The sequence below is a fragment of the Heterocephalus glaber genome, unplaced genomic scaffold (genome assembly GCF_053883595.1).
Source record: "Heterocephalus glaber isolate CG9 unplaced genomic scaffold, H.glaber_assembly_v1.0 deba00000347, whole genome shotgun sequence".
Classification (NCBI taxonomy): domain Eukaryota; kingdom Metazoa; phylum Chordata; class Mammalia; order Rodentia; family Bathyergidae; genus Heterocephalus; species Heterocephalus glaber.
Genome location: NW_028258143.1, coordinates 18686795 through 18712819, shown reverse-complemented (window position 1 = coordinate 18712819; position 26025 = coordinate 18686795). Strand labels below are relative to the sequence as shown.

The following is a 26025-nucleotide window of genomic DNA, read 5'->3' as shown; positions in this document are numbered from 1 at the left end:
TCGCCTTTTTTAGAACACTATGTTTTTCATTATAGAAATCTTTCAGTTTCTTGGTTACGATAATTCCTAAGTATATAGTTTTTCTTGGTGTTATTGTGAATGGTATTATTTTCCTAAATTTTTTCTCAGTGATTTCATTATTGGTGTGTACAGGAACACTATTGATTTTTGTGGCTGATTTTGTATCATGCTACACTGATGAATTTAGTTATTAATTCTAGGAGTCTTTTAGTGGAATTTTTTGGGTCTTTTAGGTAGAGGATCACGTATTCACAAAAAATGATAATTTGACTTCTTCCTTTCCTATTCATATCACCTTTATGTCTTCTTTTATTTTTTACCTAGTTGCTTTTGCTAATATTTCAAATACTATGTTGAAAAGGAGTGGTGATAGTGAACATCCTTGTCTTGTTTCTCAATGTAGAGGGAAAGCTTTCAGTTTTTCCCCACTTACTATAATTATGGCAGTAGGTTTGTCATAAATGACTTTTATTAGGTTGAGTTAATGTCCTTGTATATCTATTTTCTTCAGTGTTTTTCTTATGAATGGATTTTGGATTTCATAAAAGGCTTTTTCTGCATCAATGCATGTATTAATTTGATTTTAGTCCTTTCTTCTACTTATGCAATGTATTATATTTATTGATTTGCATTTGTTGAACCATTTTTACATACATGAAATGAAACCTAGTTGGTCATAATATGTGAACTTTTTGTTGATTTGTTATATTCTGTTTGCCAGTATCCTGTTGAGAATTTTTGCATTTATTGTTACTAAAGAGATTGGCCTACATTCTCTTTTTCTGGTTCGATCCTTGTCTTGTTTTGGCATCATTTCTTCTGAATTTTCCAATTTATTGGTCTATAAGTTTGTGAAGTAGTTGCTAATAATCCACTGGATTTGGGCAGTGTCCATTGTCACTTCACCCTTTTCATTTCTATTTGCATTGACTTGGGATTTTCTTTCTTTCTTTCTTTCTTTCTTTCTTTCTTTCTTTCTTTCTTTCTTTCTTTCTCTCTCTCTCTCTCTCTCTTTCTTTCTTTCTGACTGGCTAATGGTTCAGCTATTTTATTTATTCTTTTGAAGAACTGGCTCTTTAATTTACTGATTTTTTGTATTTAATTTTTGTCTCAATTTCATTTATTTCTTTTTTGGTTTTTATAATTTCCTTCCTTCTTTATCTTTGCATTTGAATTGTGCTTGTTTCTCTAGGATCTTGAAGTGCATTGTTGCACGTTATTTATTTGGGCAGGATTTGTTTTTGTGATATGGGGATTTACAGGTATAAACTTCCCTTTTAGCACTGCTTTCATTTTTTCATTGTGTCCCATAGCTCTAGCATGTTGTGCTGGCATTATGAATTCTGGCATGTTGTACTGGTATTATGATATCAGGAACTTTATTATTTTTTCTTTGATTTCTTCTATAACACATTGATTATTCAACAGTGTATTGTTTAATTTCCATTTTAATTATCTTCATGTATCTGCTGTTTTATGACCACTAGTACTTCTTTTGTGATGTTGGGAGTGCCATTATTCAGTAGATATATGTTAACAATTGTTATCTCTGTGAGTTCAATTGTTATCTTCTCTAGATTTATTAATCATGTCTTGCACTAGGGGCACAATTTCTCCTGTTATCTGAGAAATTATTTCTGATTTCATTTTTTCCAGATCCCCTTTTGTTGCCAGTTCAGTGGGTCCAGGTGGTTGAGTATCAGAGTGTTCCATCTCATTTCCCTTTGGGGTTGCTCTAGGTGATCTGGAAGTCTGGTTTTGAGCCTTATTTATGTGTTTTCTCATTTCGACTGGAGGGGGTGTGCTGTTCGTGCCTTCATGGATTACCTCCTCTGAGCTGGGAGAGGTGGGCCAGGGGACGGGAGCAGCAGTAGGGATGGTGGCCCAAAAGCCCTTTCCTCTGGGCTGGGAGCAGCAGGAGGGATGGTGGCTGGGAAGCCCCTTCCTCTGGACCAGGAGCAGTGAGATGGCAGCTCAGAAGCCCCTACCTCTAGGCCAGGAGCAGCGGGACTCAGTACAGTGGTCTGGTGGTCTGGTGTTCTCTGCATCTTTGTAGTGTGGAGCCAGGTGGCTGTACAAAGGAATGGGGGGTGGAGGGGGTGTCCAGTGGATTGTTGCCAGGGCAACATGTGGAGCCATTTCAGAATTGGCAGGTGGCTATACTCAGGGCATGGAATCCATACAAGGAAGTTGGTCAGGGGCTAACGGGCTTCAACAGATCTATGGTAGGTACAGCTCCATTCAGTCCACAGGAGGTGGAACTTCCACAACTAAAGGATTTTTATACCTGTTTCATGTTAGAGAATTTATTTTCTATTTTTAGCATATTACCATAAATGTCTATCTCATTTTACCAAATACCTTTTTAATGCATCTTTTGAGAAATTTCTATCAGTTTTTCTCTACTCAATGATTTAATAAATTTTTTGATGTTGCAGAGCACAAATTTCATTTTTGGCAATGAATTACATTTAATATTGGTTTACTTTAGGATTTTAATCCTTAACAGTTTCATTCAAAATTTCAAGTAAAACATTTTTTATACTAGATATGACAAAGGTCTGTAGACCATCTAAAGATAAAAATACTATATATTTTTAAGGACAACAAAGATAATCTGAAAAAAGTATATATATATATATATATATATATATATATATTAAGAGTGTAAGTAGTAATATTTATGTGAAGTTAATGCATTTTCTTATTCTAACTTTACTTATATTGACTAGTTTTATGTTTTTGCCAAAAATATAATATGAGAAATTATTTTAACAAAATTGCTTGATAAAAATTGACTGAGAGAAGCCAGCCCAGACAACAGCAGTGTGGGTGCACAGGCCCCAGCCAGGGACCCACCCAGACACCAGCAGATTGGGTGCCCAGGCCCCAGCCAAAGGCCTGCCTGGAAAACTGCTACACAGACATGCATAGCCAGAGGCCTGCCCAGATACCATAAGTAAGTGTGTACAGATCCCAGCGAGAAGCCCACCCAGATAACAGTGGTGTGGATGTGCAGGACCCAGCCAAATGTGGCCTGGAAAACAAATGTGCATGCACACAGACCCAAAGGCCCACCCAGATACTATCACTAAGTGCAATCAGGCCCCATCCATAATCCTGCCTGGACAGCAACCCAAAGGCCCACCCAGATACTATCACTAAGTGCACTCAGAACAAAGAGTCACCTCAATAAAGACACAGAGACTGCAGGAGTTAAAATGAGAAGACACATAAACAAGACTCAAAACCAGAAGACCAAATGACCAAGGGAAATCCAAAGGGGCAACAAGATAGAACAATCTGAAAGTCAACCACATGGACTCCCTGAACTGGCAATGACAGAGGATCTGGAATAAATGAAATCATAAATAATTTCTCAGATAGCAGAGATTGTGTCCATAGTGAAAGACATGACTAATAACTCTAGAACAGACACATTAAAAAAAAAAAGAGGAGCTGAGGAACATGATGGAATCAAAGCATAGGAAACAAATGGAATCTGTAAAGCTGATGCAAACAGATATGCATGAGATTAAAAATTCCATTTAAAGTTTGCACAGCAGAATGAGCCAATGTGAGGACAGAATATAAGATATAGAAGACAGGATTGTGATTAATGACCAGGAAAAGAAAGTTTTCTTAAAAATAGCAAAGGAACACAAGAAATTAATCCAGCAACTTCTTGATGTTGCAAAGAAGAAAAACACAAGACTAATCAGAGTCAATGAAGAAACGGGAGAGAGTGCAAGCAACATATAAAAAGACTCTTCACAGAAGTAATGGCAGAAAACTTCCCAAGCAGGAGAAAAGAATTTGACATACAGATAAGTGAGGCATATAGGACTCCAAATAGCTGTGTTAAAAAAAAACTACACCTAGACATATAATAGTCAAGATTCCAGAAACCCAGCAAAAGAACAAAACACTACGAGCAGTTAAAAGAAAAGAAACAAATCACATTCAAAGGAAAGACCATTAGAATCACAGCAGACTTCTGAACACAAACCCTCAAGTTTAGAAGGGCCTGGAGAGCAGTATTTCAAGCCTAAAAAAACAAACAAACCTCCAACCCATATTGATGTATGCTGCAAAACTATCTTTCAAAATCAATGGAGAAATAAAATACTTTCATGACAAAGAACACCTGAGGAAATTCATGAATACCAAAATAGCAGTCCCAAAAATTTTAAACAATAACCTAGGAAAAGACAATGAAGGTCACAACCCCCTGAAGCCCAGAAGAATGAATCCATCAGGTAAGACAAGAAATTAAACACAAAGGGGGAAAATCCAACAACAGGAAAAGGTCATGACAAGGATAAGTCAATACATTTCAGTTATAACCATCAATGTTAATTGTCTCAATTCACCAATCAAAAGAAATAGACTGGCAGAATGGGTCAAGAAGCAAGATCTAGCACTATTCTGCATACAAGAAACACACTTAATTCAAAAAGAAACTCATAAACTGAAAGTTAAAGGGTAGAAAACAATTCTCTATGTGACAGGAACCTCCCAAAAAGCAGGAGTAGCTATCGTCTTTGCAGATCAAGTGGATTTCAAACTAACACTAATTAAGAGAGACAAAGAAGGCCATTACATCCATTTAAAGGGAACAATACAAGAGGAAGAGATGACAATCATAAATATATATGCACCAAATACCAGTGCACCCAACTATATAAAACAAATATTAATGGACATGGAAAATCAACTAAGCACTATTACAATAGTAGTGAGGGACCTCAATACCACACTGTCACAAATAGATATAAACAAAAAATAAACAATGAAATACTAGAACTCAATCAAACTCTTAAACAAATGGACTTAAAAGATGTTTACAGAGTGTTCAACCCCACAAAATCAGAATACACATTCTTCACAACTGCATATGGGTTGTTCTCCAAAATAGACTACACATTTGTTCATAGAACATGGTTAAGTATATGCAAAGGAATTGAAGTTATCCCCTGGATATTACCAGATTATAGTGCAATCCACTTGGAGATCGACAGGAAAAGAAACTACAAGAATTTCATAAACACGTGGAAATTGAACAACATACTTCTAAACAAGCAATGGGTCACAGAGGAAATTAAAGAAGAAATTAGACTGTTTCTACAATTAAATGACAATGCCAATGCAACACATTGGAATTTATGGGACACAATGAAAGCAGCCTTATGAGGGAAATTCATAGCAGTGAATACTCATATTAGGAAAACAGAGCGAGTTCAATTAAACAAGCTGATGTGGAACCTCAAGCTTCTAGAAAAAAGAAGAGCAGGACAAACCCAAAGCTTATACAAGGGAGGAAATTATAAAGATCAGAGCAGAAATCAATGCAATGGAGACTAAGAGAACAATACAAAATATCAATGAAGCCAAGAGTTGGTTCTTTGAAAGAATAAACAAAATTGACAAACCCTTAGCCAACCTTATCAGAAAAAGGAAAGAAAATCCCAAATCCATGCAATTAGGAATGAAAAGGGTGAATTTACAACAGACTCAGACAAAATCCAGAGGATCATCAATGCCTACTTTGAGAACCTGTGCACCAATAAAATGGAAAACACAGAAGAAATGGACAGATTTCTAGATACATATGAATTACCAAAGTTGAACAAAGAAGACCTAAAAATTCTAAACAACCCAATATCAACCAAAGAAATTGAAAATGTAAGTAAAAACTTACCATCTAAGAAAAGCCTGGGTCCTGACGGCTTTACAGCTATATTTTACAAGACATTTAGAGAAAAACTACTGCCACTACTATTTAAAATCTTCAATGAAACTGAAAGGGAAGCAATACTCCTGAATTCATTCCTGGAAGCAAGTATCACCTTGATCCTCAAAGCAGAGAAAGATCCAAATGAAAAAGAGAACTATAGGCCAATCTCACACATGAACATAGACACAAAAATCCTTAACAAGATACTGGCAAATAGAATGCAGAAGATCATCAAGAACATCATACATCCTGACCAAGTGGGATTCATCCCAGTGATGCAGGGATGGTTCAACATACATAAATCAATAAATACACTATATTAACAGAGCCAAGGACAAAAACCATATGATCGTCTCAATAGATGCAGAAAGAGCATTCTGCAAAATCCAACACACATTTATGATAAAAACCCTACAGAAAATTGGATAGATGGTCTTTATCTCAATGTGATTAAAGCCATCTTTGGAAAGCCAATAGTCAACATCACACTAAATACTGAAACCCTTCATCCTAAAATCAGGAACAAGACAAGGATGTCCACTATCACTGCTTCTGTTCATTAGAGTTCTGGAAACATTAGCCATAGCAATTGGACAAGAGAAAGTAATAAAAAGAATAAAGATAGGAAATGAGGAAATTAAATTGTTATTATTTGTAAATGACATAATACTTTATATAGATGACCCCAAGAACTCCATTAAAAGTCTTCTAGACTTAATAGTCAAATTTAGTGGAGTAGCTGGATACAAGGCCAACACACAAAAATCAATAGCCTTCCTGTTCAAGAAAAACAGACCCACTGAGAGTGCAACTGGACAAACAACTCCTTTCACAATAACATTCAAAAAAAATGAAGTGCCTAGAAATCAACCTAATGAAAGAAATGAAAGACTTCTACTCTGAAACCTATAGCACTATGACAATGATTGAAGAGGATATCAGAAAATGGAAAGACATCCCCTTCTCCTGGGTAGGAAGGATCAACATAGTGAAAATGGCCATACTTCCAAAACTGCTATATAGATTCAATGCAATCCCAATTGAAATTCCAATAGCATACTTCACAGAGCTTGAGAAAACAATCTAAAAAGTCATTTAGAACAAGAAGACACCTAGGATATCAAAAGCAATTCTAGGCAACAAAGACAAATTGGGGGCGGGGTTATCACAATCTCCAAGTTGAAACTATACTACAAAGCTGCCTTGATAAAAACAGCATGGTACTGGCAAAGAAAGGATCAGTGGAACAGATTAGAAGATGCAGAAACAACTCTAGAATTACTCAGCCACTTCATCTTTGACAAAGTACTCAAACACCATCACTGGATGAAGGATAGCCTCTTTAATAAATGATGCTGTCTTTCAACTTGCCAAATACTAAAAAGAGACCTATCTCTCACCATGCTCTAAACTAAAATCAAAATGGATTAACAAGCTAAAGATTAAAACAGAAATATGAAACTGGCTGGAAGAGAGGTTAGGTAGAACTCTTGAAGACATTGGCATAGTGAAAGATTTTATGAATAAAACCTCAGTTACATGTGAACTAGCACAAAGTATCAACAACTGGGATCTCACCTTATTAAAAAGCTTCTGTACAACAAGAAAAACCACCAACAGAGTGAGGAGACAACCCACAATGGGGGAAAAAATCTTACCAGCTCTTCCTCAGATAAAGCTTTACTATCTACAATATATAAAGAACTTTAAAAAATCAGACTTCCCAAATTGAAACACCCAATCCAAAAGTGGGCACCTGAAATGAACAGACATTTCTCAGACAAAGAAAAAGTTCAAACAGCAAATAAACATATGAAAAAATGTTCAACATCATTGGTTATTCAAGAGATGCAAATAAAAACAACAGTGATTCTACCTCACTCCAGAAAGAATGGCTGCTGTCAAGAAATCAACCAATAACAAATGCTAGTGGGGTTGTGAGGAAAAAGGAACACTTCTCCACTGTTGGTGGGAGTGTAGACTCATACAATCACTGTGGAAATCAGCATGGAGTTACCTCAAAGAACTAGGATTAGAGGTCCCATTTGACCCAGCTCTTTTCCTGTTGGGTATCTTCCCAAAAGAATTAAATGCTTCATACCACAGTGATACATGCGCACCCATGTTTGTAGTGGCATACCATAGTTTGTAATAGCTATGACTTCAAAACAGCCCAATTGCCCATCAGCTGGAAACTGGATAAAGTAGATGTGTTTTTTTTTTTTTAATAAAACAGAGTATTACTCAGCCATAGAGAATGAGAAACTAGAGACATTTATAGCTAAATGGATGCACATTGATTTTTTTGGTACCAGGGATTGAACTCGAGATTGTGCGCTTTCAAGGCAGGTGGTGGAACCACTGAGCTAAATCCCTGGCTCTAAATGGATGCACATTGAGACCATCCTCTTAAATGAAATAAATAGAACAGACATGTGTAAATACCAAATGGTTTCTCTGGTGTGTGAAACTGAAAGTGTAAATAGGGATCAAAATGTATAATAGATAATGTGATATAGGAATGAAAGGTTCAAAGGGGAAGAGGAAGTGGAAAGGGTAGGGAAAAGAAAAGGGAAAGGAATAAATATGAGAAAAGAAAAAAAAAACAGAAACAAAGTCTTTAAATAGGGAGGGGTGGGGTGGTTGAAGGGAGGACAGGGGAATGGGGGGAAAATAATAACCAAGATATATCATGTAAAGGCACAACTTCCCAATGACTAATGTCATCATATTGCATACCAATAAATTTAATGAATAAAAAAAATTCACTGCTAACTTCCTGGATCTAGTGTCTTTGATCTTTTTAAAAATAACACGTTAATTTTACTGTGATAGTAAATGTGATTCCTTGTGATATTTCCATGCATGAATACAGCAATCATTGATCATACTGACCCTTCTGTTCTCAACCCTCCCCCCACAATTGACAACTTCCCTATTCACTAATGATCATTGTTCTAATTTCAGGTCAATATTTTCCCCATATGAAAGAGAATGTGTAATATTTTTCTTTTTGTATGTGGCTTATTTTGCTTTACATGCTATTTTCTACTTTCATACATTTTGAACAAATGAAAGAATTTCATTCTTTATAGCTGAATAATACCCACTGTGTACATATACCATATTTTCTTTAATCATTAATCTGTTTATGGGCACCTGGGCTGATTCTATATCTTAGCTATTGTGAATAGTGATGCAACAAATATGGAAGATTCTGTTTTGTATACTCATTTATTTTCCTTTGAACCTAGGAGTAGGATATTTGCATTTGACGGTAGCTTTTAAGTTTTTTGAGGAACATCCACACTATACATCATAGTGCCTGTACTAATTTACATATCACCAATAGTGTATGAGAATTCCTTTTTCTTCCTGTCCTCACTAGCATTTCACCTTCTCCTCCTCTTCTCCTTTATTCTCCTCTTTTCTTCCTCCACCTTTTCTTTTTATTCTTCTCCTCTTTCTCATCTTCCTCCTCCTTCTTCCTCATTAGTATTATTGATAATGACTATTTTAAGTTTTCATATGGATTTCCCTGAAGGCTAATGATATTGAGTATTTTTACATATATATTTTGGCCACTTCTGTTTCTTCCTTTGAGAACTGTCTATTCAGAAGATTTGTCCACTTGTAATTGCTTTTATTGTTAAATTTTTAATTTTTAAAATATATTCTAGATATTTATTTTCTGTTAAATGAATAGCTGGCAAAGATGTTCACCAATTTTGTAGACTGTCTCTTCATTCTTTTGATTTTTCTTTGCTGTTTGTAAGCCATGTAATTTGATGTAATCTCATTTGTCAATTTTTGCTATCTTCACTTTTATTAGTGTATGATTGCAGTAGATAATGAATACATTCACGGTAGAGAATTGGTAAACATACATAACACATTTCAATTCCCTTCATTTTGCCCCCTCCCTCCATCTCCTTTTATTTTCCCAGTATCAAATTAATTTCTTTATTTTATATGTAAGAATTTATAAAGTTAATTATCATATACATATTGAAAACTAGACTAATATCCTTAAGAACTGATAAAATATGTAAGACAATGGTTCTAAGTTAAGAAACTTTTAGATACATTGTCTACACTAGATTATAGTGGCTTTTATTTTTTCTCTTTTTTCTATTATCTGTCTTTTATTTTGTATTAATATTATATTTTGTATTTCCCCATGCAAGAGAAATCATGTGATATTTAAGCTTGTGTGTCTGAGTTACTTCACTTAACGTTATGGTCTCTAGGTGCATCCATTTTCCTACAAATGACTCACGTTTATCCTTTATGGGAGAGTAGTGCTCCATTCTGTATAAATACTACATTTTTAGCCAATTCTATTGTTGGAGATACAGGCTCTTTTCAAGATTTATCTATTATAAATTGCAACGCTATAAACATGGGTATGCATACATCATTGTGGTATGATGACTTCAACTTTTTTGGGAAGATACCTAGAAGAGGAATAGCTGGATCAAATGGAATTTCTGCTTTTAGTTTTTTGAGGAATCTCTGTACTGATTTCCACAGTGTTTGTATCAGTTTACAGTCCTACCAATAATGGAGGAGAGTTCCTTTCTCCCCACAACCTTGGCAGCATTTGTTATTGGTTGGTTTCTTTATGGTAGCCATTCTTTCTGGAGTGAGATGGAATCTCAGTGTTGTTTTAGTTTGCATTTCTTGTATGGCCAGTGATGATTGAACATTTGTTCATTATTTATTGGCCATTCATATTTCTTCATCTGAGAGGTAAATATATTCATTTCCATTGTTTATTTTTAAATTTGGTCTTTAAATTTGGGGGAGTCTAAATTTATGAGTTCTTTAAATATTCTAGATATTAGTCTTTTGAGGATCACCTGGCAAAAAACTTTTCCCATTTTGTATGTTGTCTCTTCATTCTGTTAGTCATTTTCTTTGCTGCAGACAAGCTTTTTAATTTGATGTGATCCCATTTGTTGATTCTTGATATTATTTCTTGTACATCTGGAATTTTGTTGTGAAAGTCTTTGCCTACATGTATGCTGTTAAGAGTTTTATCTATTTCATCTCCCAGAAGATTAAATGTTTCTGTCCTAATGTTTAGATCTTTGATACATTTTGATTTTAGTTTAGTGTATGGTGAAAGATATGGGGGGAGGCTATCCAGAAATTATTGCCATACCAAAATTTGGATATATTTCTCTCATATTTTTGTCTGTTACTTTCAGGTCTTATATGTAAGTCTTCAATCCATTTTTAGTTGATTTTGTCCAGGATGAGAGGTGGGGCTGTTTCAATTTTCTGCATGTGGATATCCAATTTTCCTAGTCTCATTTGTTAATGAGGCTGGTTTTTTCCCAATGTATGATATTGGTACCTTGTCAAGAATCACTTGGATTCTCTATTATGTTCCACTGGTTTATGTGCATATTTTAATGACCAACCCATGTCGTTTTGGTTACTGTGACTGCAGTATGTCTTGAAGTTAATGCAATGCCTTCAGCTTTGCACTTTTTTTTCAAGATTAATTTGGGTCACTGGGGTTTTTTGTGTGTGCTTCCACATGAATTGTGTGATTTTTTTCTAGTCCTGTGAGGAATATTTTTGGTATTTTGGTGGTAGATGCACCAAATTTATAAATTGCTTTAGGTAGTATGACATTTTAACAATATAAATTTTTAAAAATGATATACATGGGCAGTCTTTCCAGTTTTGGGGTCTTCTTCAATTTCTTTCATCAATATTTTGATGGAAATTCTTCTCTCTGTTTATTAGCATTTTTTATAGCTAATGTAAATAGGAATGCTTTCATTGCTTTCTTTCTCATCAATTTTATTACTGGTGTTTCAATTATCTACACATTTTGTATTCTGCTACTTACTGAATTTATCAGTTCTGATAGTCTTTTACTGGAGTCTTGGGTTTTTCTACATAAAACTTATATCATCTGTGTGCCGTTTATTTCTTTCTGTTTTCTAACATTTTGGCTATGATTGTAATACCATGTCAAATAAGAATGGCAAGCATGGACAGTTTTTTTATCCCTGATCTCAGAGGAAATGATTTCATCTTTTTGTAATTCAGTATTATGTTGGCTGTGGGTTGATCACATATAGATTTTATTCTGTTAAAGTATGTTCATTTATACACAATATATTGGTATTTTTATCATGAAGCAATGTTGAATTTTATCAATTTTTTTTCTGAATTTATTGAAATGATAGTTTCATTTTTATCCTGCAACATCAGCAAACTGCAGGCTAATATTGCTTTGATTTTGTTGAACCATTCTTGCATTGTTGGAATGAAACCAGCTTAATCATGGTGTATGAGATTTTTATGCACTATTAAATTCAGTTTGCTAATATTTTGTTGAAGATATTTGCATCTGTTTGTCACAGATACTAGTTTATGGTTTTCTTTTTTTTAATTTGTCCTTGTCATTAGCCAGAGTAATGTTCCCCTTGCAGAATGAGATTAGAAACTATCTCTCCTTTTGAATTTTGTGAAATATTTCCATAAGCACTGATGTTAGATTGTTTTTTAAAGTTTGGTAAAATTCAGCAATATAGCCACCTGGTCCTTAGCTTTTCTTTGTTGGGAGGCTTAATTAGTGATTCAATCTTATTAATTTTTATTGGTTTATTCATTTAAAAAATTCTTTTTGGTTTAGTTTTTATATATGTACAAAAATTTATTCATTTCTTCTAGATTTTCCATAGGATTAGTACATAGGTTTTCAAAATAAACTCTAATGATACTTCCCATTTCTGTAGTATCACTTGTAATACCTCCATTTTCACTTTCATTTCTTATTTTACTTATCTGAGTCTTCTTTTTCTTCACTAGTCTAGGTAAAAGTTTGTTTATTTTGTTTATCTTTTCAAAGAATGAATAGTTTGTTTCATTGTTCTTTGGGGTTTTTTGTTTCTTTTAGATAGTATTCATTAACTTTGTTGTGATTTTTCTTTTTCTCCTTTGACTAATTTTGGGTTTGGTTTATTCTTTTTTTTTCTAACTCACTTGGATGTATTATTAGGATGTTTATTTGAAATATTTCTTTCTGAAGGTAGAGATTTTTGCTGCAAATTTCCTTCTTAATTTTGCTTTTGCTATACTCCATAAGTTTTGGTATGCTATAGTAATATTTTTATCTATTAGAAGAAATTTAAAAATTTTCTATTGACCTCCTCAGTCTTTTACTGTTCATTCAGAAGTAAGTTGTTCAGTATCCATGTATGTGAATAATTTCTAAAGTTTCTCTTTTTATTGATTTCTAATTTCATTCCATTGTGAAAGAATGTGATTTTCAATTTTTAAATTTGTTAAGACTTTTTGTGGTCTATTATATGGTTTATTCTAGAGAATATCCCACAGACTGATTAAAAACAAATGTGTTCTGCTGAATGGAATGTTCTAAAAATATCTAAATTGATTTCATATATTGTATACTGTAACTAAGATGATTTGTTGTTCACTATTTTGTCTAGATGATCTATCCAGTGGTGAAAGAGAGGTATTTTAAATTTGATTCTATCTATTCTTTTAGGTCTAATTGTGTTTGTTTTGTAAAATCAAGTGCTTTGATATTAGGTGCATATTGCCTTAGAATCATTATATCATCTTAATGAATTGATCTCTTGAACATTGCCATATAGTGACCTTTGTCTCTTTTTACAGTTTTTGCCTTAAAATTTATTTTGACAGATATAAATTTATCTATTTCTTCTTGCTTTGGGATTCCCTTTGCTTGGGATATTATCCTCCATTTTTTCATTTTTAGTTTTTGTGGGAATTTCTTGTAGGGAGTATACCGTTGGTCTTGTTTTTAATCTAATCATCCAGTCTATATCTTTCAAATGAAGAATTTAGTATATTTAAATTCATAGTCATTATTGAAAGGTATGGACTATGTCTGCCACTTTACAATTTTTCTTCTAGTTTGTTTTAATTTCTTTTCTTTTTTCATCTTCTCTTGTTAATATTTGTAATTTGATGGTTTATTTTACTGATATTGACTGATTTTTTTTCTATTTGTCCTTTGCTTGTCTACTTTTTTATTAGCCTGTGTACTTTAAAATGCTTTCATGGTGTTGATTATCTTCTTTTACTCCTGGTTTCTGGACTCCTCTAAGCATCTTTCATAAGACTGGATGGTGGTCACGAATTTTCTGTTTTTGCTAATCTTAGAAAATCTTTACTTCTTCATTTCTAAAAGACAGACTTCTTGGGTTTAGCAATCTTGATTGGCAGTTATATTCTTTCAGGTCTTGAAATATGTCATTCCATTCCTTTCTGTCCTGTAGGCTTCTGTTGAGACATCTGCAATTAGTCTTAAATGTAATGTGGTAGTTTTCTATTGCAGAATTTAAAATTACTTCCTTTTCCTGTTGTGTAATCTTTACAATTTGACTATAATACTGATATTGTGGTAAAGATCTTTCCTGGCCATGTCTACTTGAGGTTCTCTAAGCTTCTTATACATGGATACCAATGTCTTTTTCAACTTTGGAGAAGTTGTCTGACATTATTTAATTGAAATATTTTGTATGCCCTTAATCTTAATTACTTCAATTTCAGATATTATAGTGGTGTGAAAATTTGATCTTTTATTGGTATCTCAAAAATCTTGAATGTTCCCTTCAGTGTTTCTTAACTTTTCTTTCTTTCCTGTCTGAATGTTATATTTAAAAGGACTGACTTCAAGATCAGATATTCTTACCTACACTTAATTTCTTTTCTTTTCTTTTTTGGTACAGGGGATTGAACTCAGGACCTTGCACTTGTGAGGCAGACAGTGGCATCACTGAGCTAAATCCCTGACCTTACACTTAATTTCTTGTTAAGCATTTTGAATTGTTTATTTATTTGGCTTATTAAGTTTTTCATTTCCAAGATTCATGTTTAATTCATTTTCAAAATCTTTATCTCTACTGACTTTCTTATTAATATCATATAGTAGCTTTCTAATTGCATTTAACCATTTATTTGTATTCTTTTAGATCATATTTATTTATTTTTTTAAATCATTGTCTTGAATCCTTTAACAGGCATTTCATCCATTTCAATTTCTTTGGAATCTGTTATTAAAGAATTGCAATCTTTTGCACATGTCATATTATCTTGTGTTTGCTTTTTTATCTCTTATGTTCCTGTATTGAAATATGGGTACTGGTGAATTGGATACATCTTCTTCTTTTATGAGGTGAACTTCTTAATAAGCAGCTGCCTCCTGAAGATATATCTTGGAATATTGATTTGTAATGCAATGTTGGAATTATTTTCAGCTGGTCACTTTAATAACGTAATCTCCTTATATAGCTTGTTTTCCTATGATCTGTGAGTTTAGACACGGTCTTTAGCATATTGGAGTCAGAGAAGTTCACTTTCTCTTTTAGTCATGGGAGAATGTGGACATCCTAGCATTTTGTCCAATCTGGTGTAAAGAGCAGAGTATGTGAGATTCATATTGTGTGTCTACCCTATAGTGGGAGTGATTGACCCTATCAAGTGATGGGGTTTTGTCAAGCACTGTTGATATTGTTTTTTTTTACTTGTAAACATCTCTGACAGTAGGGGTACCAGTAGTGGTTAGGAACTCAATTTACTTTTCCTCTGATCAGACAGTGATGTATGCCCAGATGTTGAATTGGGAGAGGATGTGGAGGGAATCACAGTATCCTATCTGTGGTACAAATAACTAGTTTTGTTAGCAGTGTGTTACCGGATAAAGTGCAGGGGTGGCCTATAGTGGAATCTGTGCTCTTTGCAGATCCTGTAGACTTGCCCACCAAAGACCAAGACCTCTGGCCCCACCCTAGCTATGCCTATTTGGGAGCTGGTAACAGTGTGGACTTTTCTCCCCTGACTCACTGTGGTGGATTAACTAATGGGCAACTTGTAACACCCAGCTGAACTGAATCAGCATGGTCTGGGCATGGAAGTCCCACCTGAGGATTGTTGCCAAAAGCCGTGAAGAGAGAACTGAAGGGAAAGATTATGGGTTGTTCATTTTCTAGGAGAAGCTTGCTGTGGATGGTTTTCCTGATGTGAACTTGGCTGTTTTCATCGGAGGAGGAGCTCAGGGCCCTGCAGTTGCTGGAAATGTCTGCTGTTCTTGTCCTTGTCAGGGGAGCTCTGTTCTTCACTGTGAGCATCACTTCCTGGCTCCAATGTAGATCCCTCAGTGACACAAATCCTTCATCCTACCAGTGTAGGTTTTCTGGCTTCCACCACTGGTCTTTGGGCCTTCCAGGTGCAAATCCTCAATATGGACAAGCATGAGACTTTGCCATGGGCTCTAAGCCACTGGCTGGACTTGTGGAGGACATTGCCTTGTATTCTCAGCTTTTAGCTGGACTTGTGTGGGATACTGTTGTGGGATCCAGGCCTTTACTGGATTCTTTAGGCCTCTAGTGTGTGGCTAATCTCTTGTAATCCTCTGTATTTGACTTCCTGGGTAAATACCATTTTAAAATCCTATAAATTATCCATTCTACATTAAATGTATTTCCTTGGCAAAACTATGACTACAACGCTCATGCAGGGGCAAACAGGAGTAGGTCACAGCTGGAGCTGAGCAAAATTTCTCTTGGGATCTTGCTTAGGTATATGTGCTTAGGGATGGGATGAGAATTGAAGCTTTTGTTCCCTTGACTTGAGAGAGAGAGAGGAGAGAGAGAGAGAGAGAGAGAGAGAGAGAGAGAGAGAGAGAGAGAGAGAGAGAGAGAGGGAGGGAGAGAGAGAGAGAGAGAGAGGGAGAGAGAAGAACTTTAGCTGGGCAAAATTCCTCTTGGGGCTTGCCTTTACTGCATGTGGCCAGGAGAAGTATGACAGTGAGGACTTTTCTCCCAGTCTTTCCTCCAGTTTCTTCAATTGAAGGGCCAGTGAGAATGGAACATATCTGACAGCAGGAAAAGCTTCTCCCTGTATTTTCTTAGTGTGTGCTCCCCAAGGGGCAGGCAACATTCAGAGCTGCAACATCGCTGCAGCACACCTCTGTGGGCAGGGCAGAGTGGGACCATGGAGTCCTTTCCCAGAATTGCTAGTGACAGGTGCTCGTGAACAGGGCTGCCTGGGAAGGTGGCAGCAACCATGTGGTGACTGCCTTCTGTTCTGGCACTGTCATGAATCTGCAACTGGCCATGCTTCTAGACCCAGGGGAAAGACTCACAGATCTTATAATACTTAAGGGAGGTGCCCTCTGCTCCCTTCCACATAGCAGCATCCATCCACTAGAGGACACTCAGAAGGTTTGAGTCAGTCACTCTACTGGGCCAAATTTGTTTATGAAGCTGCTTCTGCTCAGTGAGAGTGTGAGACGGAACAATTGTGGAGTCTCAGAGGTGGATGTAGGCAGGTTTTTCTGACCCCAAGAACAGTCCAAATTTAGAAAATAAGTCCTTTCTCAAGATGGCTCCTGGCTACAGCACCTCTGGGATTGGCTGGGTGATAATGTGAAATTCTTTCTACAGCAAGGCTAATAATGTTCAGATTTCAAGTTACTAGAATTGTCTAGTTAGACGGTGAGTCTATACAGGTTGTGAAACTTTGTGATAGATGATTTCCAGCATCTGGGTTGATAAAGTTTCTGGGGACTCTCTCATCTTTACCCTTGCAGAGGAGACAACTCTCTATCTTCAGGCTAGGAAGCCAAGGCAACAGGTGCTGGGGTATTTTATTTTTCTTACTATTCCATGGTCTCAGGTCTCTGAATCTTGAAAAATTTCCATTTTTCTCCTGCTAATTTCCAGTGTTCTCCTATGATTACTCATCTCATTATGCAGCTGTACACCTATTTTTGTTCCTTGTAGAGAAGGAGCTGGCTGCTGGGTATCATCACTCTTGAGTATCATCACTCTTGAGCTTTTTACTAAGTATTTTAAGAATCTTTTTCTCTCATTTTAGATGCATAAAAATGGAGATAAATTTGAATTATTCTTTTTCTATTTATATCTGACCATTTTAGAAAAATAAAATGAGTTTTAGAGTTTAATGTATGATAAACACCTGGTAGGAATGAGGAGTCAAGTAAGATTAGCGTATATCTGTTCTAATAATTTCTTAGACTTTTCTGCTCATGAAATGTGTTTATTGGAATTCAATTTTTATAATTTGGGTTCATTATCACATGGAATTAACATTTAAATTATTATGGGCCTTTATATGATGAGTATATATACAAAAGGTGTTTATGTAATATATATCATATTCATTTGGCAAATGTAATATAAATGACAGTATAGGATAAATGAAATATTGAGGTTGACTTTTTATATGAACTAAAGAGAGCTGGGTTCAAATTGTAGCTTGTTAGTATTCAGCTTTATGGTCTTGCCTAAGAAACATTTATCTACTTAACCTCACTTCACCTGTAAACGAGCAGGTTGTAAACAATGCTTTATGATCATGCTTTATGGAGTCTTACAATTTTCTGTTAAGTCCATCTATACATAATGATTAATCAGCATTCCAAGAATAGCCAACTCCCTGCACCCAGTGGATGCCTTAGTATACATCCAGGTCTGCTCTGCGAACTTTGTAGGTACAGTATTAACAGATTTAGTTTAATCATTGGAAGTCTGCAATTAAGTAGTATAATTGTCCAAAATTTGCAGTTGAACAAGGTCTGGCAGAGAAAGACTAAGTAACTTGCTCAAGGTCATACAGCTAGCAAGTGATGGAGCTGGGTAGCCCAACTCCAGGGCTTTTAATTACAAGTTGAATATGCTGTACTACATATTTCCCTTGTAATATTTAACAAAGAGTCTTGCAGCTAACATGTTGAAAAATATGAAGGCATCTCTATGATCCTGTAATTTAAAGTTTACCGCTCATTGGAAAAAGGAGTCATGATCAATTCTGCAACTCTGGAAACCTCTGTGTGTGTTCAGTATGATGGCTGTGCTATGATCCACACAGAGGTCATCTGGTTTCCTTCCTCAATACAGCCCTTCTCTGGGTCATGAATATCTGTCACAATATTCATCCTCAACTTCCTCTGTCCAATTTTATTGATCTCATTGTTTTCTTTGGAAATAAGAGGCAGTGAAAAAGTAAGGGAAAAAGAGAAACTATGTCAGACACAAAGTAAGAACTTTTTGTGAGGCAAAGTCCAATCTAAGATTCAGGTTGACCAACAATTCGGTACTTCAGCTTACTCCCTTTGACAAAGGGACCAATGAAGCCACTTCTTTTCAAAAGGTTGTCGTGAGCACTAAGGAATAACATGTATGGGGAAGCTCCAGGATAGTACCAAGTACATCATTAATACTTACTATTATGGTCTTGCTTTGAAATTCACAGGGGAGATTGTGCACCAGAGGCTTAATTTCTTCTATTAGCCTGGCTGCTGGCAATAACTTCCTGAAGGACACCTTCCGGACAAACTTCCTCTAATGTTTATGTTGCCTCCACCAGCCAGTCTTCTAAGTAAGCCAGGTATTTGTTTCCTTAATTGTTACATTTCCTTAGATTTCTTTTCAATGGAATTAAAAGAAAAGTCAGATCCTTATGTGCTGCACTCTTTTCTGTATATCCTCTTGACACATTATTTCTCATCATTTGCTTTCAGTTTCTTGTTTCTGCTGAACAATAGGAGTTCCCTTGAAAACAGGGCACAAAGCAATGTGGCTGTGCGCTGAGCATGAATCTCAGCCTCTGACAGTGAGAATCGAACATCTGATTGTCATGGGGTGACAACCCTCTCCTGTGGACTTATTCTACACTGTTTTATTTTTTCCTTTAAAAGAGAAAATACTCTAAACTGAAAACCTGTTCATTTAGGTGGAAGATATACTTACTGTGAATTGATCAAAGACATATACTTATTTAGATCTGCGGTAAGGACAGAACATGAATGTTGCATTATGATTCCAAGTAAGAATTCTTCTGAGAGGTATTTATTTGCCTGCAGTACTGAGGGCACAGGCTCTCATTACAATTTGACAAAACCTCAATCTGTCCAGTGTTCAATCTTGTATTTTCCAGGATCCTGAATACTGACAAAAATATATTCTAGAGTTAATCTTATACTTGATTAAACTGATATTCAGTATCTTTTATTATTTAAATCTCATGATATTTGTTGATTTCCTACCTTCTTCCAGATACCATGTGATGTTCTATGAATACATCCCAAAGTAAAAGAATGTGGCACTGCTCTCCTGAGTGAGTTAGCAGTCCTTCAAGTATCAGGGCTCTAGAAAAACAGATTTTATATTCACAAACAGGAAATATTGTATTCTAGAGTTATTCTTGTGGAATATACTATAAGCCAACTTCATCAAACCAAGAGATAACTAGGGAAACTTCAAAAAAGAATGGTAGTGAACATTAAATATATGTAATAATATAATTATAGATGCAATATCAATTTAATAGTGGATACATGAGTGGAAGAAAAGGAGATTAATGCTATATATTTTCCAAAACAAATAATTTATCAAATGAGAAGGAAAAGGGAAAACATAGCCATCTCTTGATGATTGTTGCATAGGTGATAATTATAAGTGGGAGTCAGAAACTTCATTTAAAGCTGACAAAGCAAGCAGGAGAAACCTAAGTAATGACTGATGGTCCCCATAAAATGTAATGTGTGGACGAAATCACTAGAAGAAAAATATAAAGCTTCCTAAAGACAAAAAAGAAATAAAAAAGATTTTAAAAGAGCCAATAGAGTATATGAGGAAACACAGTTAGTATGAACTAATATCGCTATAAATGTAACTTATTATCACCTGAGTTGAGACCAAATGTTCATTTTCATATTCAGTTATATAAATGAATAGAACTTCTTTAATTCACTTATTAAAAGAAATATTTTTTTCCAAATTACTTACGTAGAAAAACCCAGCTCAATGCTATAAATATAAGACATACCTAAAACAAACTCAGAAACGCTAAAAAGTAAAGATGTGGACAGATAAGTATCAGGTAAATAGAAACAATAAGGAAATAGAAGCTGGAATTCTGATAACAGACAATGTAAAAATCAAGCCAAAGTAAAAATGAACATTTTTGAAAATAATTTTGAATCATTTCAGGACATTGAGGCAGCCATAACAGCACAACTAGAGATGCTCATGAAAGAAGACTTTCAGAAGTGCTTCAGAAAATAGCAAGAATGATTAGATAAGTGTATTGGATGACAGGGGAGTATTTTCAAGGGTATTGATGAAAACATTTTTTTTTACTGTAATAAATTTTTAAAATTTAATCATTCATTGGGTTTTGGATCACACCTCATATACAATGTATGTTTGAGAGAAAAAGTGAGGAGCAAAAGAAGCTTTCTGATTTTTTTTAACAGAATAAATGAACAATTTAGCATATTGCTACTTTGCAATTCCCCCAATATGAAAATTGCTTCAGACACAGTTTATCAAAGATAAAAGGATGTTGAAGAACCAGATATATCCATGATGTTAAAGTACTAACTTCCAAATTACTTACTGTTTACAATTTTTGAAAATAAGTAAACACAAAAAGAAAATGAATTTAATCCAATTCTAATCATTATAACAGCCATGTAAATTTTGTCTATTTTAATTGCAGAAAGTAAAGGATAGAGAAAAAGAAAATGGATTAAGCAAAATATTGATAACAAATTGAATGATAGCAATATTTCCATACATTAAAAATCTGATTTTAAAACTTTCAAACAAGAATTCTATTTCTAGGAAAGTTCTCAAACAAATGTGAGAGCAAAATATGAAAACTATTTTGTATATATAAGAATGCAGAATGTTTTTCTAGGATATCCTGTATGAAAAAAGTGTATGCTATGGCTTATATCTAGATGTCACCCCAAAGCCTCATGCACTGAATCTAAAATGTATGAATATCGAGTAAGGGTGTGTGATAACTAAACTGGTTTAACACAGTTCTGGGTGTGTGAAGTGTGAAACCCCTCCTGGGTGTGGATGGGACCAACCAATAAGCTTGTAATCTGGATGGAATATAAAGAGACAGATGGAAGGCAGGCTGCTGCTCTTGCTCGCTAATTGTTGCCTCCTGCCTGCTTTGCCATACAGATTCTCCTCTGTGTTGTGCCTCTGCCATGCCATCTTAACTTGGAGCCAGATGACTATGGACTGAAACTTCTACAAACTGTGAGCTAAAATAAACCTTTCCTCCTTGTTATGGCTTGTGTCTGGATATCCCCCAAATTCTCATTCAGTTGTAGGTGGTGCTTTTTCAGAGGTGGCTGAGTCTAGAGTGTGTGATCAATTCATGGTGCAATGTTAAGATTAAGGGTGGGTGATTACTAAACCAGTCCACTGACTGCTTGGCACCATCCTAATCCTGGTAGTCTGAATACAATATAAGGGCCAGAAAGAGGCTCGTCTTACCACTTGCTTGTTTCTTTGCTACCTTCTGCCTGCATGAGCTATTTATCCTCTGCAATGCCTTTCTGCCATGCTACCTTGCCTTGGAGCCAACCATTTATAGACTGAAACCTTTACAAATTATGAGCTAAACAAACTTTTTCCCTTTTAACTTTGGGTGTCAGGTATTTTGCCTCAGCAATGAGAGAAAAGCATCTAAGATAATCCTTTAACTTGTTGGGTATTTTATCCCAGCAATGAAGTAACTAAGACAGTGTACTTTAGCTTATGCTACAGCAAAAAGAAAAGAAAAATTGATCCTGGGGAAAAAAATCATGTAAGATACCAGAAGTAGTGGCAGTTAACTATGTCCCAAAGGAAGTGAAAGCAATAAGATAGAAAATATGATAACCTCTAGTTATAAACATTTAGGAAATTTTCCTTAAACCAATAAACAGTTATAGTATAATATTGCAAAGTCATAATAATAAAAATGTTGATTTTTTGGTTTGTTTTATGAGCTTTAGCTGTATCCTAAATATGAAGTATGAGATTAAATTATATCTTACATAAAGTACAAATATTACAATAAAAAATATAAATATAATAACATTGAAATGAAAAGTATTGAGTGTATTGAGCAAAAGAGAGATAGACAAGGAAGATTAACCAGGCAAATCATTATCTCATTTTTGATGACAGAATGTCAGTAGATACTCTGAAGTTGTAAATCCTAAATACATAGATGAGATTTTTGATCTAAATCCATAAGAGTGAAGGATAGAATAATCAGAAATAGTCTTGGCAAAGTTAATCCTGGAAGTGCAAATGAGATTAAGAGACAGAAAGATTTTTTCATTTTTATTTCTTTGCTCAAATTATTTCTGTTAACAAGGTCATGCATTATTTATATTATTAAAGAGTGACTAGTTTAAGATAACTGCTATTTATTAGTTATGGGTGCACAAACACTGAAATAGCATGTAACATTGAAAAAGAACAGAGTTAGATGTACATCGTGATATAATACTAAATGCATTGCTTGTTGCTTAGTGAAAAAAGACAAGCTGAAAAAGAGAACTGCATATTTTAAGATTGTAAGGTCAACACATACACGTAAACATGTGTATTTATGTGTTTTATATTACAAAAAATTTAGGTTACAAAAAGCTCAAAGGTGAAAACTGTGAGCCACGTCATTCGCAGAAGCCCCAGAAATCCCCATCACAGTCTTAATAGCCCTGCTGGCACGTTGGCCCCCATGTGAGTATAGCTGAGTTCCCATAGGAATCTCACCCTCTGTTCTCGTCAGTCCTTTTCTAGTAATATCTCTGAGGCATTCTGCTTGTGTCAACTAGAAGCCTACAACTCTGTCAGCTTCATATAAATTTGAAACATAAATTTAAATCCCTTTACTACTATGGAACAGCTTATTAATTCAGATCAATTATGAAACATCTTAATTCTTTCTGTGGGTTCTGGAATAGTTCAGGTACTGGTTTAAGTAGTACCCTTGGCTTAATAAGACTACCTCTATGAACCTTGGCTTCCTTATCTGACAGACCAAGCCTCTAGGCTAAGAGATTTCCTTAGGTTCTGTCCAGCTCCTCCATCCTCTGCCTGTAGGCTCTACTTTGTGAAGCTCTTAAAAGAGCGTTTAGTGTTTTGGGACACCATTTAGAAACAATAGGAAAGTTGGCTGAGAGAAACTTTAAGCAGTGCTAAGAAATTCTATCATGGGCTCTTCAAACATCCTACAGGAAAAATAAAAAAGGCCAGGATACAGCATGTTGCATCTATTGGAATAACACCATGAGGGGAAATATTTGGTTCCCAGCACTTGTTCAAGCTGCATTAATTTGACAGCAGACACAAGTTGTTGAGTGCCTGCTGAAGTCGCTGTCTGTGGCTTGTTGAGTGCACAACTGCTCTGATCAGGAATAATTCTGTGGCAGGCAGCTGTGGAATGAGCAAGTTATACCCAGGCAATGAAACCTGAAGCCTCATCAGCTAATCAGTGGGTGCCATGGGAGAGAAATTAAAGTGAAGAAAGGTGACTATAGAAGACAGAAGGTGACGAAGGAAAGAAATGAGATGATATTAATAAGTGACAAAAAAGTCACAGGAAAATTCATGTATTTCAGTTAGAAACAAATGAAACACATTTGGTTCCAATTGCAGAGCCCAGGGCACACATACAAAAATGAACTTGGTAAGCAAAGAAGATGAGAAGCTTTTGGAAGGTGATAAGAGAGTTAATGAAGTTATTTGAGAGTGCTTAATGAATATTCTAATCATGACACACAGGACACACACACACACACACACACACAAAACCCAAACCCTGAAATGTAAGCTGGATACATTGTACATTTAACCTCCATTTTTTGGTTGTATGGATTCTGAAAGGATGAAAAAGGACAGCATGGTCTGAGACAAGAGTTTAGTTTATATTTGCAAGAGGCTATGTCTCATTGAAAAGATGTAAGAAATGCTGTAGTGAGAAGGTGATATAGCTATCCCCAGTATTCCACACTATAACTGAGCTTGGATGGGAGTTCTGATACTCAGAAGCATTTTTTCTGTGGAAGACAATGCAAAAATGTGTAGACATGCAGGAAATAGTCCAGTGCACAAGCATATTTGATACTCTGGGCTATCCATAGCCTTTCTTCTTATTCTCATTATGGAGCCCCAACATGAGAAAATGACAGCAATAAAAGGCATCTGAGGCACTTTCTAATCCAATTTCTTCATTTTTCTTGTTATAAAATAAAATTCAAAAGGAAATTTCCCTAAAGCATTCAACTAGTGATATGGCATGGACACATTTGAGTTTCCTTCCTCTTAACCTGATAGATTTTCTTATTTATGCTTCCTTGTTACCCTGGTTGTGTACCCCAAGTTTTGTGTGTTGGAAACTTAATACCCAATGCCAGTATGTTGAGAGGTAGAACCTTAAAGGGATGATTAGGACATTAGGGTTCTGCTCTACTAAATGGATTAATGCTGTTATCACAGGAGTGGGTGTGGGTTCCTAATGAAGGAATGGATTCACACATGGACACAAACACACACCCATTTTCTTGCCCTTTTACCTTCCACTATGGGATGCTGCAGCAAGAAGAGTATTGCCAGATGGGGACCCTTCATCTAGCCTCCAGATTCTAAGAAAAAAAAATTATCATTTATCAACTGCATAGTCTTGTAACAAGTTTTGTTGTTGTAACAGTATAAAGTGGATGAAGATGCTCACTGGAAACATACAGTTATCTTTCAGACATCATCTGTATTTAATAATCTTCCATAATTATTTGGCATTCACTTGTGTGGGGTTTTTTGTTCATTAAGTTTATTGGTACATTTTAGGACATTTGTGTTTACATAGTTTTATTTATCCTCTCAACAAAGAGATTAAGGACTACTGTATCTCGCCATGAAGTGTGCATTCTTTAGTGGAGACAGGCAATAGAAACAAACAAATGTAGATGCTAATGTCAGGAAGATAGGAATTGTGAAGAAAATGAATGTGGGCTCAGGAGATGGAGAGATGTTTTATTTTATTTTATATTTTTATTTTTTTGTTAAATTCTTTTATTGGTACATTTTAGGTATACAACGTAATTATATTTCTCATTGGGAATTGTACCTTTACATAATGCATCTTGGTTCTTATTTTTTCCCCATTCCTAGCCCTCCCTTCACCCCCTCCACACTTCCTTATTTACAAAGCCTTTATTTCCATTTTTTCAATTTCTCATCATTTTTCCTTTCCCTTCTTTCCTTTCCCCTGCCCCTCCCACTACCCCTACCCCTTTGGACCTTTTCTTCCTATTTTACATTATCAATTATTCATTCTAATCATTGGTACATTTTAGGTATACAATATAATGACATTCATCATTGGAAATTTGCACCTTTACATAATCTCTCTTGGTTCTTATTTTTCACCCT

General features: G+C 35.2%; 1 long non-coding RNA gene across 1 annotated transcript in view; it reads left to right on the top strand.

Annotated features, from left to right (window-relative positions):
- LOC147829872 (uncharacterized) overlaps positions 1–22479 on the top strand; it is a 129554-nt gene extending 107075 nt beyond the window's left edge. The window contains exons 2-3 of the long non-coding RNA XR_015446105.1: positions 19049–19183; positions 21778–22479. This is a non-coding gene — a long non-coding RNA (uncharacterized LOC147829872). The remainder of the gene's footprint in view (positions 1–19048; positions 19184–21777) is intronic.
- Positions 22480–26025: the final 3546 nt, after the last annotated feature.